Raw genomic sequence first — 22396 nt, 5'->3', positions numbered from 1 at the left:
CCTTGATTTGGGCTTTCGTGGGGGTTGGGGTGTGGGGGCTGACAGCTTCACAATGGCCTGTGCATCATTGAGCAAGATGACATACACATGAGTCATGGTACTATATGTGGGTGATTATTAGCAACCTTCTCTTACCATAGCAGGTTAGGCATAAGGAAGGGAAATTTATCTTTGTTCATGATCTGTTGGTTTTAAGAACTGGAGACAGTTCTAGTGTGGTCATGGATGATGGAGAGAGCCAAGCCTGGGGTTAAATCCCAACAGTCATAGTTGGAGATGAGATCCTGTGGCGATTTATGTTTGTTTTTGAGATCTGAACTTTGAGCTGTTTTGTTAAACGGAAATCCATCTCACTCCATACTTTTTTTCTAAGACTTTAATGAATTATGGCCTAAAAATGTTCGTCATAAATGAGTATCCATAAAGAAATTGTGTGTCCACTTAAAGTGCTTTTGCAAATTTCAATCTGAATTTGAAAATCAAAAGAAATTACATGCCAACACTGGACTGTAGGTGTACTGTCTGTATCATCTCACAATGTTGCTCAAATCCTTTGCAGAATTGATATCACAGAGAGTGAGTTTGCCCCTTGGGGTCCACTGCCTGACTCTCTCAATAAGAACCTGATACTTGTGCAGATTTTGCAGTTTGGCCATGTCAGTCAGGTTTGCAATCAGTTCTAAGAAACAGTAAACTTCACTGATGTAGCTTTGACTCTTCACTAAATAATTCAGACCTGGAGCTGTCCAAGACTAGAAAAGTGCTGGACTTCCTTTCATGCTTATATAAAGGGATTGATCTCTGACTTATCAACTATAGCTGTTCCTTATCCATTTGTTTGTAGCCCTTGATTGTTATAATGACCAATGCTATGGCATCACCAAGCTAAGGAAATGGTGAGAGCAGAGTATCCTTTCTCCACTCTTTGCAGTCAGAACCCTGCACAAAAGGAAGAATTGAGAATGAATAGCCCCTGGGTTAAGCAGCCAGCAGCCTACAGCAGCGTCTGCCATGCCTAGGTTAATATCTTCCACATTTGAACTGTCTTCAAAACTTCTCCCTGACTCTTTTTCTCCTCTCTTAATGATGGCATGGGTGAGTTTCAGTCAAGTCTGGTATTTGAAGTCTAGGAGAAAGCTGAGATTTCTGGTCTGTGGCTGTTTCAAGTGCTACAGCTTAGCGCATGGTTCCCTCTGGGCCTCGAATGCAGGTAACCCATGGAATCTTCCGTTCCTGCCTCCCCTATCTACTATGAGCAAATTATTCCCCTACAGGCCTGAACCTCAACATCCTAATCTGGAAAACCAGGGTATTTAACCTCTCTTATAGGAACCAATGTGTCAGTCGATTGAAAGGCCAGGAATAATGAATGAAATAGATTTGGTAAGGAATGGGTAACGAGTAGAAAGCTCAGCACAAAGCACCACTTGCAGTAAGGGTTTGTATTGCAAGTTGAGCAAATGAACAATTACACTCCCAGCCCAGCTCCATTGAAAGTGCTTGTGCATATATTAAATCAGTTCCTACAAAAAGCTTAAGAGGAAATTTCTATTGTTATATTCTGCAGCTGAAGGCAGCCAGCAACAGCATTTCAGGTCATCCACATTCATATGAAGATAGTCTGGATCCAGGAACCATGTCTATTCACTATAGAAAAACAAACCTGACAGATTTCAAAGGGAGCATAGCTGTTATCTCTTTATCTCCCTTTGCTCTAGCTTTAGAAGGTGGGGAATCTGAAATTTCAGAATGGGCAAGCCTTGGAGGCAGTAGACCCCAAGACCTTGTTGGTCTCTTTCTTAGTTTACACTTGAAGCAGGATCGCTGAAGAACTGAGATTCAAGGTGGAACTTTCTTTCAAGAGGGTGGGATAAGAGTGTGCATTTGATTTCTATCTTCCACTTGGGAATCAATATATTGATTCTGTGTTTCATGATCTTTCTGATCCTTAGTGGAAGTAAGTACATGCTCATGGTGGCTTGTCAAGTGATCATAATCGTAGACTGAGGAGGATGATTCAAGTGATCTCTAATTTTCCTGTCCAATTGAATGATTAAAATGTCCTGAGGTTCTAGAAGTCTATTCCCAACTCACACACTGTTGTTTTGCCAGCCCCCACCCCACCCCCTGCAATTTCTGCCTCATTTACCTGGTCTTTATTCTTAGGATATTTTGGTAAAAAGGAACAGGGGCTTTGGATTAGTATGCATGGACTCCCTCATGCCTAAAGACTGGCCCATATGGAGCCTTGGTGTCAGTGGCAACATGGTCCAAGTCTTGTGATGTTTCCCCTTTGCCACCATCAGTGTCTCCTGTGGAATAGTGTCCCTCATAGGGCTTCTGAGATAGATACCATTGTCCATCTCTTCCCCTGCCCCCAGGCTAATTGGCTAATTTTTCTAGGTATGGAGTAGATTCAGCATCATAGGGTTTACACTGTTAATCTGAGCTTTTCCATGAAAGGAAGGTTTAACCCAGGTTTTAGTTACCACTCAAACAAGCAGTAAGTTTTCCATCATTAGAAACAATTCCATGGTTCACTTTTCTTTGCTTAATGAACTATGTGCCAGGTGAGAATTAACCATTATTGTTAAACAGCATAAAAATAAATGAGCCCCCAAATCAGGGGCAAATGAAGATAGTTCATATTTTAGGTTTCGCTGCCCATATGCCTTCTGTCACAACTCCTTAACTCTGCTTCTGGAGTGAGAAATTGGTAGACAATACATAAATAAACAACTATGAATCCATTCCAATAAAGCTTTATTTACACAGACAGGCAAGGGGCCAGCTTTGCTGTAAGTTTGGTGCCAAGAAGCAAATAGGATATTCTCTGGCCACATCTAAACACCTGGGGCCTAATAGTTATTCCTTTTCTAGCCAGACAGTCTCTTGCGGACTTTTCCCTGTCTGTCCTTTTCTCTCTATTGTAACCTTGGCCATGTTTACATTTGTTCATCTGGCTTACCCAAGAATTTGATAATTTTCCTTAGATTTAACTCTTATTTAAAATTTTTAAATTTTCTTTAATTTTCCTTTAACTTGCCATTCAGACTCCTGTGTGCATCTTAACTTGAATCACTCAGCAAATGCTGGGTTCCTGCCACGTGATAGGTAATTTTGTGTTCACCACCGATGCTGTGCAGGTGAACAGGTAAACAACAGCAACAGCAACAACATTTTCCTCCACCAGGAGCTTAAAATTTAGTAATACATAAACCATGGTAACTTATATATGAGATGGATGATTGATATAAGTCCTACAAAGCATGAAGGTTGTTGAAAGCTTTGTAGACTACAACTTGGGTAGCAAACTCCTGCTGAAAACACTTCCATATTTCTCCTGTACCTGATGGAGATTGCCTGTGTCAGGCAGACAAAAATCTCCTGGAGTAGCCCATACATGCAGTGTTGTGTCTATTCACTTAATCATGGGGCAGCTCTATTTTCGGCAACCATCTGTGGTGGTGTTATGGCTATTGGCTTGGATACTGTGATGTGAGAAACTCAGTTCTGGAAACCAGAAGGGTATGCCCTTGTTATGAGTTTATATACCATACCTTCATGGTGTGGTGGGCAATTCCCCAGCTTCCCTTCTGTAACCTTCATGTTGGCTCAGTGATGGAGAAGCCTGTGCTCACTGTCCCCACGTTGTCTAGCTTTTCTCTCCTTATGTTAGCAAATATAGATTCTGTATTCATGCCTTTTATATTTAGCACTCACAGGATTATTTACCTAGAATGGCCTGTGTTTTATCTTTCCATTTCTAACATGAGAGAAATGGAGAACAACTCAAGGAAGGAAGGAAGTATGAATTAGGTCTCTACTGTCCAGCCTCTCTTCATCTATAAAGAATGCATGCAGAATACAATGTTGAGTGATTTTGCTTTCTCTCCTAAGGCAGGAACACCATTTGATGTGGAAAATACAGTTCTAAAGAGCTAAAAGGGACTATGGAGGATCCACAATTTGTCCAGTATTCTGGATACAGATTTATCATTAGGTGTAGTAGCAAACCGCTAGTCTGCTCTTTACTTATTGGTTGGGGTGGCACAATTCTACCCATCCCAATACTCTGGAGTCCCTGAATGGAGGACACAAACACGCAGTGTTATTTTTAATATGCCTTAACTAACTCAATGGCTGGGCCACACCTGAACTCCACATGGCTAACACACTCCCCTCTGATATTCTTGATCTATATTTTATCTCTGCTACCCCTCACCCACTCAGGGGGAGTGGCCCCTGGGGTTGCTTTTCTTTGATTCTTATATTATTGTCTTCCACAGCTCTCATATTTGTATCCTTTTCTTTCTGCCCTGGAGATTCCTTTCTCCCTGTCCTGTTTCCTCTTCGGGAATTCACAAAGTCCCGCCTCTATCCATCTGTCCAACCATTGGCTACTCGTTCTTTATTGACCAGTCAAAAAACCAACTGTTGGCAGGGACACACAGCAGACATGCGAATTCCCATGTAAGCACAAATCCAATCCCCAACAATTAGGAATTGGTGGAACTGTACGTTGCAGACTAAGAGAGAATCACTGCTCATCAGCGTTGTTCATCAATTCAGGAACGTGAGGGCAAGAACTTTTTTCTGAAGCTGGGAGAAAGTCCCTTCCCCATATTGAACTTAAGCATTAAATAGAAAGCTATAGTCTGTCCAAACCTGCAATCTCTAATCTCCAGGTGACAAAAAAACAAAAACAAACAAACAAAAAACAAACCTCTCCCCTAATTCCCCTTAACCTTTTCAAACATTCGCTTGCTTTTTTAGAAAATTGTGAATCTCTAGTTCAAGGACACCCAAGGATTAGGGAGATTATTATCTGGCTTTGTGGATCACAATTAGTTCTTAATTCAGTTGGATGACTTGAATGTATGAGAGTATATAATGGGTAGCTCTCATTTATAATAGAAGTTGAGACTTAAAGAACCTATTCAACAAGGCACATGACTTCTAGGGGTAGAGATGGAGTTTGGGAGTTGAGAGACGACCCACATAACCACCATTCTTGGCCTGCCTTAAGATCAGTGTTACTGAATGCCAAACATGGATGTCCAGATTGTGAATTATGGATTAAGCTTGATGCTTGTAGATCAACTTTCCACACTCTACTCATTCCTTTAATTGGCTCTAGTCTCTTTCATTAACCCATCTGTTTATCTATCCATCTGCTCAGATACACATGTACTCGTCCATTCACAAGGACAGTAATTACAGCTATTATAAGGAGAGCTGAGATTTAGAAGTAATTGTCTATTAGAATTGCAAAACTTTGTCACCAGGTCACCTCATCTGTGGAAAGCATATTAAAGTAATAGTAGGTACTTAAGCATTAAGTTATTGTGAGGATTAAATGAGATAACAGATAATTTCTCAATGTTATGTATTATTTTACCTACATTAATTATACATAGATATTTAGAATCATGTCTTTCAATGTTGGAGATCAAATCCAGGGTCTTGTGCAGACACTAAGGAAGTGCCCTAGGTTAAGAACAATCTTATTTCTACATTGAAATAGGTATCCCAAGGATTTTTTTTTCACTTCCCGAAGGTCATAAAATGACTTCCAGGTGCTGTGTTTGTATCTGCCCAGGCCCGGAGAAAATCATATAAGGAATAAGACCTTTTGTTTTCTGTTTTGTAACTCAATACTCAGTAGTTACCTCAAATTTGGGTGAGATCTCCTGAGTTATTCAACATGTTTATTGATTTCTGCTGCATGCCCAGATGTGGGCTGCAGTGAGAAGCAGAGTCTACAGAGTCCTCAGCCTAGATGAGAATATAAAGGAGGGTAACCGACACATGTATAGCAGGCAGCTCCATGGCCTGCCTTCATTCCTATCCCTTTTCAGTTCTGTGGTGCTCTCTGTGTGGAGTCAGAAAAGCACTGAAGCAGCAGTTTCCCATAGGAATTTAATATGAGGCTGTGGTTACAGAATGCCCGTCTGCCTTAATTTAGTCCAGAGAGATAGAAGGGGAGAAGACTTGCAGCTTCACTCGAGCTCCTGATCTGGTGTGGCAGTTTCGTACTTTGTAATATCAGGACAGCTTTAGCGTTTGCTTGGCCTCAGTTTCTCCCTCTATTCAGTAGGGAGGTCAAACAGATAAACACCTGCTCTCTTTCCGAGAAGATGCTGAGATTTGACGGTCATTTATAATCCCTGCCAGAGGCACTAAAACTCTAAATCTCTTAAAAGCCACCATTTAAGGGGGAGGATTTAGGACAGCTGTTTTCCATTTGATGGATGGAGAACAAAATGGTTTACTGAAATGTGGCTGTGGTCCAATAATCTGCTTACCTGTACCTGTGCCAGGATTTAGGCTTGAAGGCTTGACCACTGGGAAGAACCTTGGCCAGCTCAGTGGCTTAAACACTTAGGCCGTCTGCCAAAAAGACATATTCAAAATTAAACCTTTTAATTTTTTTTTGAGGGAAATTCTTTTTTTCCATCTTTATTAAATTGGGTATTTCTTATTTACATTTCAAATGTTGTTCCCTTTCCTGGTTTCCAGGCCAACATCCCCCTAAACCCTCCCCTTTCCCTTCAATGTGGGTGTTCCCCTCTCCATCTCTCCATTACTGCCCTCTCCACAACAATCCCGTTCACTGGTTCACTGGGGTTCCAACCTTGGCAGAGTCAAAGGCTTCCCCTTCCACTGGTGCCCCTACTAGGCTATTCATTGCTACCTATGAATTAAACCTTTTAATTTTAAGAGCACTGGTCTTGCAGTTTTTGTCTAATGCCCATCCCTCTTACCTGTTTAATTCACTAGCTGCCTTTCTGGATCAGCCAAAGTACACACAGAGTCTTGGGAGTCAAAATATAGGAGATGTAGACAGGCCTGCACCGAGCAGATGTTATGCAATTGAGGTATGCCTTGAATGGGATTATTGGATGCCTTTCTGAGGCTGGCACTCTTTTTTGGCCTGCATATATTGGGCAGTTTCTCCTGCCATATGTTTCTGCCATGATATAATGTGCTGCCACAGCCACCCTTCCACATAAGAGGGTCCATCACCTACAGACTAAGCCCCCCAAAGCTACGATGCAAATAAACATCTCCTTTCTTTAAATGGATTTGTTTCAAGTATGTGCTGTTGTAGTGGAAAGCTGATGCCACAGTATCAATTTAATTTACACCCTGTGTGATAAAACCAGAACATTTTTCTGTGTTATACAGATTAATAAGTTGGAGGGTATGGAGGTTAAATATCTTGTAAGAAGTCACTTGGTTTGCTGGGCTGAACGTGAGTGGTTAAGTTCAGTGTTCTTTCAAGGACCACCACACTCCATTGCTCCAGAAAGGGTAGAGAATAGCAAAGGAGAATAGCAAGTGACCTTGTCTCTGGGTTCCATCCCTTACCTACAAGTGTTCCCTGGTTTTCTGCTCCTTCCATGGGCTGACTTTTCACCAGTCTGCTTATTGAGCGGGGACACCTGCTCTTATACAATGAGGATCATGATTCTGCTGGAATGGTTTAATTGCTGGTTTTGTTTCATTTGAACCTACATGGGATATGTTGAGGGTGTTAGGCTCATTGCAGCACGTATAAGATTCTGTGTGAAGGAGCAGCATTTGCCAATGAGTTCTCAGCACTATCCCAAAGAAACACCTGTTCCTATGATGAGCTTTGTGCATAGTAGATCTCAAAAGAAGGCTGGTGCACGGTGATAGACAATTTTGTAGAAATAATGGGAACCCCTCGAATATTTCGTGACATTTGTTGATCTTAGGCATTATTAGGGATAATGGGACATAATGATGAATAGCACCTGTCCTGTCCCTTTGGAGGAGTGGTGTCTTTAAAAAAATGTGGAGAAGTCATTATACAGTCGGGAGGATGTTTGCAGTCACACGATCTACTTCGCTACTTCAGCTGACCAAGTAGTCAGTTACTTTTTTACTGCACACTCTGGACCTCAATGTCCATTTCTGCTACACGCAGTTCCTTTTATGTTTGCAGCTACTGTGACTTCTTTTTCTTCCATGAAGACCTCATACTTTAGAATTCCTCTAGCAGATATCTTTTATATCCTAGCAATATCTTTTTAATTTTAGAATAAAAAATAAAGGAACATCATCGTGACATGGGGTATGCAAGAATATGTCAATGATATCTCTTGGTATTATAAAACAAGTTCTTTTTCTTTAGTTTTTTAATTGGATATTTTATGTACTTACATTTCAAATGTTATCCCCTTTCCACCCTCTCCTCTCCCCCCCCCTTCTCCCTGCTTCTATGAAGATGCTCCCACTCCCACCCACCCACTTCCATCTCAACATCCTGGCCTTCCCCTACATTGTGGAAATGAGCCTTTATAGAACCATTGGCTTCTCCTCTCATTGATGCCTGACAAGGCCATCTTCTCCTACATATGCGGCTGGAGCCATGGGTCCCTCCATGTGTACTCTTTGGTTGGTGGTTTAATCCCCAGGAGCTTTGTGGGGAGCTGGTTGGTTGATATTGTTCTTCCTATGGGATTGCAAACCCATTTAGCTCCTTCAGTTCTTTCTCTAACTCCTCCATTGGGGTCCCCATGTCTGATGGTTAGCTGCAAGCATCCTCATCTGTATCAGTATGACTCTGGCAGAGCCTCTCAGGCTCCTGTCAGCAAATACTTCTTGGCACCAGCAATAGTGACTGGGTTTGGTGGCTGCATATGGGATCGATCCCCAGGTGGGGCCTTTCTTTCAGTTCCTGCTCCACTCTTTGTCCCTGTATTTCCTCTGATAAGTATATTGTTCCCCCTTCTAAAAAGGTCTGAAGCATCCACACTTTGATCCTCCTTCTTCTTGAGCTTCATGTGGTTTGTGAATGGTATCTTGCATATTCCAAGGTTTTGGGCTAATATCCACTTATTAGTAAGTGTGCATGTATGTGTTCTTTTGTAACTGGGTTACCTCACTTAGTATGATATTTTCTAGTTCCATCCATTTGCCTAAGAATTTCATGTAATTATTATTTTTAATATCTGTGAAAAAACAAACACACATACCCAAATCAAAACCAAAAACATGAATACTGTCCTACCTGGGTTTTGCTAATTTGACACAAACTAGAGTAAACCGAGCAGAAATATCTCCATCAGATTGGACTACAAGCACATCTAGGTCATTCTTCTCTCTTCTCTCTTCTCTCTTCTTCTCTCTTCTCTCTCTCTCTCTCTTTCCCCCTCCCTCACTCCATCCCTCTCTGTGTGTGTGTCTCTGACTCTTTTTCTCATCTCTGTATTGTTCTTATTTGTTTTTTATTTTCTTTTATTTTTTGTTGAGACAGTGTTTCTCTTGGTAGCCTTGGCAATCCTGGAACTTACTCTGTATACAAGTCTGGCCTTGTCTCAGGAGCTCAGACTGGCCCAGAACTCATAGATCTGCTGCCTGTCTCTGCCTCCCACATTCTGGGATTAAAGGTGTGTGCTATAATATTTTCTTAGTGATTGGTAAGCAATAGCTAAGCCCATTGTAGGTGCTGCCATCCTTGGGTAGGTGGTCCTGGATAGTGTAAGAAAGCAGGCTGAACAAGCCATGTTAAACAAACCAGGAAGCAGTATCCGTCAATAGTTCTCCTTCAGTTCCTTTGTCAAGGTTCCTACTTGAGTTCTAGCCCTGCCTTTCCTCAGTACTGGGTTTTCTGGAAATGTAAGTAAAATAAACCCTTTTCTCCCAAGTTGCTTTTAGTCATAGTGTTTAATTCATAGCAATAGAAGTAGCCCAAGACAAATACCTTGCAAGGATATTAGAGAAATGTGGAATTGAAAAGATGATAGAGATTTATTTCATATATGTGCAGAAGCTAGGTCATCATGAAGGCCAACAAGAAGGTTCTGGGGATAAATGCCAACCATGTGCTGGTCCTGGGCTCTCTCTAGGAACATTGGGGTTGGTGGTCGAGAGAGCCAGACTGCTCCTTCATGAATCTAAGCATTGCATATGCTAGTTCAAGGTACTTAAACTTTATGACCCTCAGTATCACTATCTAGGCAGTAGAGACATTAAAACAAAGTTCATCACAAATAGGATGTTAGAAAGTTCATAGGAAGTGTTTAACATAGTGTCTCACAAATGGAGACACCACTTTCACCTGCCATTTTTCACACCACACTTCAGGGCTGACAGGGCTATTTGGCTTAGCTCAAATCTGTTGGTGAACTGAACTAAGTAGAAAAGGAGAAAGAGTCATGGTGTCTGTATTAGTCAGGGTTCTCTAGAGTCACACAACTTATGGGTAGTCTCTACATAGTAAGGGGATTTGTTGATGACTTACAGTCTGAAGTCCAACTCCCTCACAATGGTCAGCAGAAGCTGTGAATGGAAGTCCAAGGATTTAGCAGTTGCTCAGTCCTACAAGGCAAGAAGGCAAAGAAAAGAGAGAGAGTCTTCCTTCTTCCAATGTCCTTATACAGGTCTCCAGTAGAAGGTATGGCCCATATTAAAGCTGTGTACCACCATGCCTGGGTCTGGGACATGCTTTGTCCCAGATGATCTTGAACTCAGAGATCTCCTTGCCTTAGTCTCCTGGGATTCATTACCACTATGCCTCAGGATCTCCATGCCAAGGTCCAGGTCAGAAACTTTTATCTCCCAGCCTCAACATCAAGATCGCAGATGAGCCTTCCAATTCTGGATTGTAGTTCATTCCAGATAGTCAAGTTGACAACCAGGAATGGCCACTACAGTGCCCATTATGTGAGAAAGGTTGAGCTGTCATGGATTCTACAGAAACTCTGAACAGTGGGGAAACCTGTAAAAGGAAAGATGAAAGTTGAAGTTGGAGTCTCAGTAGCATCCAAATGAGAAATGCTCAATACAACCCAAAGTTTTGCCAATCAATGTTTTTTTCCCCTGGGATTTTCAACTTAAAAAGTTCCACTTGTTTTTATACTTTAGTTGTATATTTATTTAATAGGGAATACCCCAGCTCCTTTATGACCATAATTAACAGTGAAGCTGGACTGATGGTTGGTAGGTCAAGCCATTAAGGTATCAGCACCATTAAGGTATCAGCACAGTACACCAGTTATACAGTGCCAGAGTGGTCTCAGAGGAGGAAGGGAGGAGGCAATGGGGATGCATGGGAGAGCAAGAGAGCATTTAATAACACAGTGTGAGTTAGATTGCATTTCAGAAAGGTGAACTTTGGGTTCATAGAGGCTGAATTTGAAGGAGAGACAAAGATTACAGTCAGCTTCTGGCTACCACCACCCAGGCCAGAGACAAAAATGGAGTTTAGGAGCTTTGAGGAATGGAGATAAATGAGTTTTTAAATATCCTGGAGATAAAAATAAGTAAAGTTTTATGGTTTATTGCACATGATAATGAGAGCAAATGTAGGGTCTTGAGACATGGCTTTAACCTCACAAATTATTTGTTGTTTGCTTATTTATTATGTGTTTATTTATATTTTACATTCTGATTGCTGACCCCTACCTGGTCACCCCCTCCCCATAAACCTCTACTCCTCCTCTGAGAGGGTAGAGGTCACCTATGAATATCCCCCCACCATGGCACACTGAGTCTCTGCAAGGCTAGGCACATCTTTTTCATTGAGGCCAGACAAGGCAGCCCAGCTAGGAGAACATAAGCCACGGACAAGCAACAGCTTTTGGGATAGCTCCTGCTCTAGTTATTCGGGACCCACATGAAGACCAAGTTGCACATCTTTGACATAAGTGTGGGGGATGGGATGGGCTAGGTCCTGCCCATGCTCTTTGGTTGGTGGTTCAGTCTCTAAGAGCCCCAAGGGTCCAGGATAGTTGACTCTGGTGGAGTTCTTATCCCCTTCAGGGCAGTCCTTTCTCCCACTCTTCCATATGAATCCTCAAGCCCTGTCCACTGTTTGGTTGTGGTCTCTGCATTCATCTGAGTCATCTTCTGGGTGGAGACTCTCAGAGGACAGCCTTGCTAGACTCCTGTCTGAAAGTATAACAGAGTATCATTAATAGTGTCGAGGATTGATGCTTGCCCATGGGATGGGTCTCTAGTTACTGATTGGCCATCCCCTCAGTCTCTGTTCCATTCTCTACTCCTGTATTTCTTGTAGACAGGACAGATTTGGGGAGGGAAGTTTTTATGGATGGGTTGGTGTCTACATATCTCCACTGGGGTTCCTGCCTGGTCATAGGGGTTGACCTCTTCAGGTTCCATATCTCCAATACTGTGAATCACAGCTCAGGTCACCCCCATTGATTCTTGGGCACCTACCCTATCCTAGGTCTCTGGCACATCCTCAAGATGCCCCCTTTCTCCACCACCACCAGTTGCAGATTTCCATTCATTCTCATCGTCATTTGGCCGTCTCTCTTGTCCCCCAACACCTGATCCTGATCCCCCCATTCCTCTTCCCATCCTGTCTCCCACCCAGATCCCTCCCTCGCTCTGCCTCTTATGACTATTTTATTCTCTCTTCTAAGTGAGATTCAAGCATCTTCACTTGGGCTTTGCTTCTATTTTAGCTTATTTTAAACACATGTACATTTGAATCTTACTGGTATTGCTTTTATAGGATATAGTGTTGAATATTGTGGCTGCTTGAGTCTTTATTCTTTTCTTCTTTAAAGTAGAGACATGACTGATGACTCCCTTCCAGAGTATTAGAAAGGAGAATGATGTTTTGAAGAGTCAGGAGTCTGGGCATGAAGATACTTATTGGGGAATTGGCAAGGGAGCAACTACTGTTGTTAATGTTGTCTGCTTCTCAAGGCCCTTAACTGTCCTGTTCTTACATTTCAATGCCCATATATCACCTTTTTCTCTTCTTCATATTTTACTTTGAATCACTAAATACTGTCAAATGGTCCATAAAAATTTCATAAAATTCTAATTCATGTCTATTTCTCTACTATCATTTCATCCAGTTACTTCCCATTGTAGGGTAAGCTACCATCATTCATCTCCAAAATTACGAAGAAATCTTACAAACAGACCTTCCTACACCCATTTTTGCTATCAACAAGTACCTGTGGCATATTATACCCAGAAGTAATCTTTTAGGATACAGTATTGTACAACAGAGTTGAAACCTATAAGATGTATACATGAAGATCATTTTCTTTCCTACATACTAGTAATGAACAAATAGAACTGAAAATAAGCTATACAATAGCATTATATTATCACATTTCAATATCAAATACACATACATATATATGTGTGTATATATATATATGATCAAGATAAAAACATTGCAAAAATAGGTGAAATCAAATAAATAATTAATTAATAATATTAATAATTAATAATAAATAAGGCAAGAGGATCAATATTGTTAATATAATACTACTTCAACACATTGACTTAATACATTGCAATACATCAGCAATCTGATTAGTGAATGTCTTATGTAGATACAAGGTCATCCCAATTTTCTCCCCTTACTTTCTTACAGTTTTACTTCTGTTCATATAATGTTTAAGCATATGATCCATTTTGAGTTCATCCCAGCAAACGAAAAGTAGCCCATAGAGCCGCTTTTCTGCTTTCTCATTTTTTTAAAACTGTAACCAGCTTTATTGAAGATACTTTTCGTAAACAATCATGGTATTTCAGGCAGGACACTTGCAATCAACAATATACAAGAACTTCCAAATTCCCTTATTGTATAGACTACCAAAATCAGAAATCCACTGTAAAACTCTATGAAGTCTTCATTCAATGCTTCGAAAAGGGGAAAGTTGCTTCGAGTGAGGGGTGACATTTCACAGTAAGGATGCTGTTTGACAACTTTTCACAAGCCGACCCTGACTTCAGGAACTGAATGTGGCAGAATTATCAATCTGAAGATTCACAATCTTTTATAAAAGGAACCAGCAATCTTCTGAGAACACTTAAGGAAGTCACTGCAAAGTCCACATCGCCCAATAGACTAGAAAACCAATTTTGGGGGTCAGGTTACAACAGGTCTCTGATTTTAAGGGAATTAAGTCTATGCTGATGGTACAGGGGGGCAGGATATAAAAATGAATTTAGAGTTTCCCCAGACCACAATGCCTTTTTATTTTTTATTTTATTTTATTTTTTTGCCTTGGTGCAAGACCAGGAGGTCTCTCCTGGAAGCCAACAGGAACTTTTTAAAAGGTTTTCTGTCCTCAATCCAGCTTGGGTGATATTTTATTAGTGACACATGATTCTTTCCTCCCAACAAATGAAGTATTCTGTGTGTTAACAATATAATTTTTTAAAAAAGTAAAACAAAATTCTGCAATTTTGTAAAACTTGATAAAAATAGTATTTTAAACTGTACAGTCACCAAAAGTACACAGTTATCAAAAATGTACACATGTCAACTGGCATCTCCAGCGTCTTCGGCTTTCTGTGCTTGGTCTGTTTTGGAATCTCCGTTTTCTGCAGGATTATTCGCATCCTTACCGGCATTGGCTTTCCCCTTCTTCCCCTTGGGTACCTTCTCTCCCTTCTCTGAAGGGGCCTTTTAGCTTGGGCTCTGGCTTTGGAGGAGCAGGTTTAGGAGATCACCTTGCAGATCTTCTCTGTGGCTCGTCCTTCCCCTTGGCTTCGTCACCTTTAGCATCCCCTTTAGCCATTCTTTTGGACGCCGGAACTGAACACAGGTATACAGTGGCATGTGGGTTTGGTCTGTCCCGGGGTCATCCTCGCTTATTCACATTGTTCCCCCTTTTTCATTTTTATCTTGGATTACCTACATACCTGGAGACCTTGGTTCAGCTCACCAAACACAGAAGAAACCCTTTCTTCTTAGGTGTGAAGATGGATAATTTAAGTTTCAAAGACTGCCGTCACATGTGTTCTCTGGCTAATAACAATGAGAGCCACATCTTCAGCTCTGTGTCTGATTCGTACCTCTGCTTTCTACTTAGGACTTGAATATTATATGAAATGTATATTTTTCAGTTTTGTCGTGTCTTCCAGCAAAAGGCCATTAGGCCCTGTGTATGTGTATTCCTGGCACTGTCTCTATCCTCCTCCCCTCAGTTTCTTGAGCAGTGTTTACTAAATACTAGCTGAATTAAGTAATTAATTAATGATAATTATGGAAGTAAAACATGCCCTGGAATGCCTAATTAGCAATTCTATTTGTGACTGCTGGCTTCCAGGTTTGATATAAGATTTCACAGGACCACATACTGTCTTTCTTCCTTAGCTTTTTTATTTTCTGTCTTTGTCTCTCATAGTTTAAGGCTGAGATACCGAAGCATAATATGTTTAATACTGAGCAAAGGCACCGAGTTCCTGATTTGTGCCTCCTTTTCAGAGAAGTTATTTGGAACCATAAAAGGGGCATTAGAATTGGATGGACAAGATTTCAATTTCTTTTTCAATCACTTATTTCTGGGACATTAGTTTCCCATTCTATTTTTGATGTTTGACAAAAATCTCCTTCACCAAGATGTGATGAAATATGAAGCCATTACTGCTTGGCATTAGCGTAGATAATGGGCCATATCATGTCACCACACAGGATTCTATACACTGCTCTGGCCAGAGATAGGACCTCATGGGGCCCTTACCTGCTATTTAATTCAAGTCATTGTGTGAGCCCTGAGTCCTCAGCAGGGAAAGCTGCAGTGGTCTGTAATCCACTAACATAAGGGGATACAAATAGTACCAGGAGTCCTCTTAACTAGGGACAAGGTGACTTAGCCCATCCTTCCTGAGAAACACTATATAATCCTCTCAGACTGGTCAGTGTACTGCATTAAAATCAGTGTATTTCCCAAACTCCATTGCTGTTTATGTCTTACTGAATTATAGACCCAGGCAGAGTACACCAGCTTCTCCCCCCTGGGAACGGGGACTCCCAGCACAGCGAGGCTTTTTGATGCAGTATTTTGTGCTTGGAATTCATTACCCTGGGGACTTGTCGAATTGAAGATCTGTTACTTTTTACATTCCACTTGCTGTAAAGCGCCTGGCATAATGTGCTGGCTACTCTCCAGAATCTTTGATTGTTTTTATGTTTCTGTCTGTCTCTCCTCATTGTTTTATTACGCTTTGTGTTTAGTGACAGAGACTAGCTCGAGATAATAGGGTGGAAAAATAACTATTTTAGAACTGGAAAGATAGCACTTAAATCAGTTACATATATCCAGCGACTTGGCACTTTAAATATATCGACAGTGGATCATAGATGGTAAATAGCATCTACTTAAAAGGATGCTCTATTGTGTTTGGCAAAGTCTAAGTACTCGATAAATATGCACTGAGAAAAAAGCTAAACAAACAGAGTTATATAAATGCATTGCGATAATAAAAAGACGATCAACTACTCTCTCCTGCTCCTCCTCCTCTTCCCATTCCTCGCCACCTTCCTCCTCCTTCTCTTTCTCCTTCTCCCTCCCTTCTTTCTCCTCTTTTCCTTCTTCATTTTCTTCTCTTTGAGGTAAGACCCAAGGTGCTGAGAAGATAGCTATGAACTATCATATTCAGTCAAGGGTTTCTTATTGTTTAATTATCATTAGACCTCTATTTCCCCAGTTTCTTAATTTATTGATTTAACTAATTAGGTGACAAATACACAAGCAAGTCTGTATAAACATGCTTAGATTTTTATTGTCTCAAATATTATCCTATAACAAAAGCAAACAGTATTTACAGTATACCGCATGCTATAAGCAATAAAGAGATGCTTTAAAATATTCAAGGGGAAGTGTATATGTTATATCCAGATCCTATATAATGTTACATGAGACCCAAGTGTCTCATACATTGGTACCCATGGAAGGCTTTTAATGAACTTTTCAGTTACCAGGTAATAGCTCTATTTCTAAGCTGATGTCACTATACTAGGAAAATCTTGATTCTAGTCCTCTATTCATACTCCCTACAGAAGTCATGCAACATCTTAAGATCTCTCCTTTTGTGTGTGTGTTAAATTGAGAGAGAAATTTTGTGTGTGTTAAAATGAATTTCAGAGAATTAAAATAATTACTGTCTGCCACCTGGAAGATACCTAGTAAAGGATAGCCCTGAATGAACTTTTATATTCTTTCTCTGCAGCCTAACAGCTTATGAGTTTAACTGGTTTAAAAAACTGTAATATATCTGTGTCAGTGTTTACATAGATATATATTTATATATACACATTTGAAATTTTTATTGCCTAAAAATTTCATAAAAAATATAATATATTCTGATCAAATATACTTCTAAATCACCTTCTTCAATTCCTCCACTTTTTCCCCTTCCAAACTAATACACTATAAAACCCATTGAATCCACTTATTGCTAGCTGTAGGACAGTCTATTCAAACAAGGGTAGCCTCTCAGTGGCTGCATCACCAAAGAAAACTGACTTTCCTTTTCCTGAAAATAATATTCTAAATTCTGAAAGACTACAATTGTTGAACCCCTTCTATTATACCCAGAAAAACTATTAAATGGATGGAGAGATAAAGGTTAAACACAGATTAAAGGAATTTGTGATGATTAAGCTAGCACTACAGAGAATTTTAGAAGGAATACCTAGGTCAGAAGAGGAATAGACACACCATAACCCCCCCATTTGTGTGTGTGTGTGTGTGTGTGTGTGTGTGTGTGTGTGTGTGTTACTTCCCAGGTGATTGTGGTAGGAATATTGAGTTTATCAGGAACATCTTCTGATTCTCCATCCTAAGCCTGTTTCCATTTGTCTTCTCAGTGATGCTCATATCTTCAGGTTTTTTTCTCACTATCTTTCTGCATTGTTGGGAAGCATCATTGTTCTGTATCTCCAGGACTGACTCGATCATGTAACCTACAACTTGAAGTTGCACTTGGAGTGATCAGAATGGTTGGATGGCCAGAGTCAAGAAAAACTGAGTTCAAAGCCCAGCCATTTTAATTTAGTTTGATGATAAACAGTCTTACTTTCTGAGGTCCTGTTTCTTCATTTGCCATGTGAGGCGTACCACAGCATACCTAGGATTGCATTTGAGACTAGCTGTGAAGCACCGCAGAAGAACATCTAGACTCAAACTGAAAATTCTCTACCCTTTGGTTATAATTATTATTTTTTGTTATTAAGAGATATCATCATTCACAAAAGCCAAGGATCCTTTGATTATTCTAGCATGCTACCTCCTGTGATACTATGTGGGTTAGTATGTAATGTACTTCCCATGCAGGGAGATAAGCTTGCTTGTGATTCAACATAGGCCATTAAGTCACTTGGCTGTGAGAGAATTTAGAAATTATTGTTATGGACCCTATTCTATCTTGTCTATCTCCATTCTTTCTTCTCCCTTCTCTCTCCTTCCTGACCTGCTCCTTTCTCCTCCTCAATAGAATCTTTTCTTCCAGGGTCTGCTCCTGCTTCTATGTCAGGTGTGTGCACATACTTGTGTCTTTATATATTTATATACACTATGGGATTTACATATGAAAGAAAAATAGATATTTATCATTCTGAATCTCTGATATATTTCTATTACGATGGTGACCTCCTGTTCTAGATTTTTTTCTCCAGAGCATAATTTCACTATTTTGGTGGCTAGCTAGTACTCTAATTTCTATAATTCTCTTTATCAGTTCACCCGTTGTTGGCATCTAGATCAATTCCATGATCTGGCTCTGTGAATAGGACTGCAATGAATGGAATGTGCAAATGTCTCTGTGGTAGTTTCAAGTAGCATCCTAAGTCATATCAGCAATGGAATCATTGATTCACATGGTAATTTTATTTTTAGTTTGTTGAAGAACTTGCACACTGATTTCCATAATGGTTAGACCAGTTTACATCCCTAACAGCAGTGCATAAATATTTTCTTTCTCTGCATTCCATTCTCAGAAGTATTTATTGTTTCTTTCCTTTTTTTACTTTCCTTTTTCTTTTATATGTCTTTATTTCTCCTTTGAAAATGTTATAAATGTATAAAATATATCTGGATTATTAAATACTCTCTACAATTCTCTAACACCTCCTAATCCCCTTTCAACAAATCTTACTAACTGTATGTCCATGTACATACACAACCTACCGAGTCTGACTAGTGCTGCAGCTGTAGATGTGGAGACTGTTTTCCTGATGGTTGTCACTTTGACTAGGGTAAAATGGAATCTTAATCTAGCTTTGTTTTCCCTTTCTTTGACTCGTGAAGTTGAACAGTTTTTTGTATGCTTTTGGTCATCTGTCCTTAATCTTTTGAGACCTGTCTCTTCATCCATAACCTGTTTGTTGGTTGTGTTTTGTGGATTTGGGATATGTAGGTTTTTATTTTTTATCTTGAGCATAGGATTTGGGACTCAGGGTTCTACATGATTAGCTATTTAACCCTCAGCGTTCGGTCATTGTTCAATGCACTGTGATCTCCCTTTATACCAAACACATTGGCTCACTGTGAGATGATATTAGGTAATTTGTGCAAGGGATCTATAACTTGGAAAAACACTGTCTTTGTGCTGGGACCTTGGCCAACATTTTAAAGTGTGTGCATACTAGAGCCTGTGCCTTATAAACTTCCCCCATGGATAAATGGAGGCTTCAACTGGGCAGGAAACAATGCAATTTCCATGGACATTAATTGCGATCTGTTTCCTTGGGGGCTAATGGCCTGGGGAGAGATGTCCTGAGCTATGCTAATGTGATGACCCAGGCATTTGTTCAGGTACCAATTATGAACAGAAGTAACATCTGTCACTGTCAACCTGTTTGGAGAGTGGCCTACCTCTCCCTACCCACAAAGTTACCATGGTAATTGCAGGGCAAGAAATTATACCACGAACAGAAAAGAAACAGGAGTGAAATGCAGCCAGAGAAGCCCAGCTTTCAATACTGAGCACTGTACCAGCAACTGGAGAAGGCTTGTTCATTCCCTGTAGCACCAACTTAGACATAGTCTAGAGGAAGGAAGCTGTGGATCTTAGACTCAAAAGACGGTCTTTCACAAAGCCTGTCATAGCTTGTACAGCATTCTTCTTCACGGGAGAAAATGTTCAAACATTGAACAGCTCATACGAATAAGACCGAGTTGGTGATAGCTGCTGGCAGTGTTAAAAGAATCTTCCAGGTTCTTCTCAAGCCTTATTTCCTGCTTTTCCTGTTTCTCACCAATGCAGAACACTAAGTATTACATATCATATGCAACTGTCACATCAATAATTAATTTATTAATTTTAACTAATTAATTAATGGTTTTGAGCAATATGCCAGGATTCTTTTTAATGAAAAAAAGTAAATTTGTTCACCAACAATTTCACACATGTATGGAAAACGTGTTGACTGCTCTCACACTGGTTTCCCATCACCCCTTCCCATGTCCTCTTAAGCTCTATACTATCTACATGATTCTTTTTGCCTTAAATGCATATGGCTCTTCTGTTCTCTGCTCCAAGGACAAGACCTTACATTTCTTTCCCATTGACTCTTGTTCTCTAGGCCACACCTCTGGGCATCGAGTGTTTGGACATTTCTATAGATGCATATATAGATCCTATTCTTTATTCCACTTTTGACCCTTACCTTTAGACCGGTGTGTACAGTGTCTTTTTGCTTCAGGGTCTAGCATCACCTCATGATAGCATGTCCCACCCTCCCTGCTTGATTCCCCACCCCACCTCATCCCTGATCACTTTTCCAATTTTATTGGATGACAATGGCCAAGAAATTTAGAAATATCTTCCATTTGCCTTCCTCATCTGAACCCTCAGAGCAACCTACCCTCTGCATATATTACTTCCTAACTCCCCCTGGTCCCAGCCACCAGCACCCTCCGATTGTTTTGTTGGAATAGCCTTTCAGTGAGTTTCCTCCACTTTATCTTTGCTCATACATACATTGTAATTCATTCAGAAGTGAAAGGAATCTCTTACAATGTAAATGAGATCATGTTATGTCTTTGCTTAGAACCTTCCAGGGCCCATAGTTGAAACAACTAGGTTTCATTCCCTGCCAAACCCCTTGTGCTCTACAAGGTCTAAATGGTTTGGTTTCTCTCTCAGACGCCCTTTCCTACCTGTTACCTTCAGTCTGCTGGTTCTAGACATTCTTGGCCTATGAGTAGTTCTTTTTTAAAAATGTCCTGCTAATCTAGGGCTTTGCTGCTTTCTCTGTCTTCTCCCTGTCAATCTCTGTAGGTGACAGAAGGACCCATTCTTATTGATTCTATTTTCTACTCAAATACCTCTTCAATGAATTAGTTCTTCCTGACCTTTTGTCTAAAATTCCCTGTCCTCCCCAACTCCTCACTCCCATTATCCTGTGTCCTATGTGTTTCCTTAGCGGGAAGGGAGGGTAGTGTGTGGTGTGTGTGTGTGTGTGTTTGTGTGTGTGTGTGTGTGTGTGTCGTATTTTGCAGGTAAAATTACATAAGTGAATCATGGGCAAGATGCAATGATATATGTGCATGCAAATGTAGTAAAAATACCTAACACAGTGTGCAATGGTATTACCTTGTGTCATTGGACAGGGACCTTTGAGGGCTGGAAGTTTGTCTGACTCATTCTATGTTTAAAGACGGAGGAGGGTGCTCTTGTACAGTAGAAGCCCCATGCATGTGTGATAAATGTGCAGAGCTCTGTTAGCTCTGTTGTTACTCTACTGGCCTTTCATATCACATCCCATTCGCAGACTGGAGTACTAGTCTATTCTTCATGACATATCTCATATGTTGCCTGCACTTTCTGACCTACTGTAGAGAGAACATAGCCTAGCCTGCTCCCTTAACTTCACTTGCCATTTTCTCATGTTATATAATGATATTCTTGACTTTCTCATGTATTCAGCCCTGAATTCCACAAGAGAAGGTATAAATATTCTCCTTTGTGTAATCTTGGTATGTAGGACAGAACATTATAAGTGTTCAACATGTGTGGGATGATAAATAGCAGAGATTTTGTGACAGATACAGGTTTTATATCAAGAAGCAACTTCTTAATATCACTGTCAATAAATTAGAATTATGAGGGAAATTTCCAGTCTGTTTTGGAAATATATGAAGAAAGAAAATAAGAAATCAAGCATGAAAAGATTTCAATAAAATGTCTTCATTGTCAAGTATATAATATAATTGCATTTTATTACCCAGACAATTACAATTGAAGTTGAATGAAGAACAAATCAGTGATTTATTTGAGCTATGTTCCTGCAATTAGCACAATGCTTAAAAGATGTGTAGTCGATACTTACTAATTTTTAATGAATGAATCATTTTATTTGCTCCAAGTAGTTGGTTCATGCCCAGAAATATTTAACATTTAAAAAAATTATATCATATAATTTTTAAAAAATATTTTTACTTATTTCCATTTTGATACTGAGGAATACCAAGACTATATAGCTCATTTTTATTTATTGTGAATGTATTAGGAGTATATTTTTCATTATGCAATTAAATGCTGTTATATGTCATCTCATTTTGTATTGACACTTTTTACAGGGTCAAATTCTTCTCATGTTGAGCAACTTTGAATTGTATTCTAGATTTCGTGAGTATCA

The 22396-nt window shown here is 40.1% G+C and overlaps 1 protein-coding gene and 1 pseudogene across 3 annotated transcripts in view; one reads left to right on the top strand and one right to left on the bottom strand.

Moving 5' to 3' along the window:
• The window catches only part of Fam135b (family with sequence similarity 135, member B), a 268886-nt gene that overhangs the window by 33189 nt on the left and 213301 nt on the right, over positions 1-22396 (top strand). The window contains exon 2 of one of the 3 annotated variants that reach the window (XM_008765601.4): positions 22338-22386. The exons of the other annotated variants lie outside the window; for them this stretch is intronic. The gene's annotated coding sequence lies outside the window, so the exon portion shown is untranslated. The remainder of the gene's footprint in view (positions 1-22337; positions 22387-22396) is intronic. 3 annotated transcript variants of the gene reach the window in all.
• On the bottom strand, positions 14265-19797 carry Hmgn4-ps2 (high mobility group nucleosomal binding domain 4, pseudogene 2; annotated as a pseudogene).

The sequence above is a fragment of the Rattus norvegicus genome, chromosome 7 (assembly GCF_036323735.1).
Source record: "Rattus norvegicus strain BN/NHsdMcwi chromosome 7, GRCr8, whole genome shotgun sequence".
Taxonomy (NCBI): Eukaryota; Metazoa; Chordata; class Mammalia; order Rodentia; family Muridae; genus Rattus; species Rattus norvegicus.
This window is presented reverse-complemented; position numbering and strand designations above follow the sequence as displayed.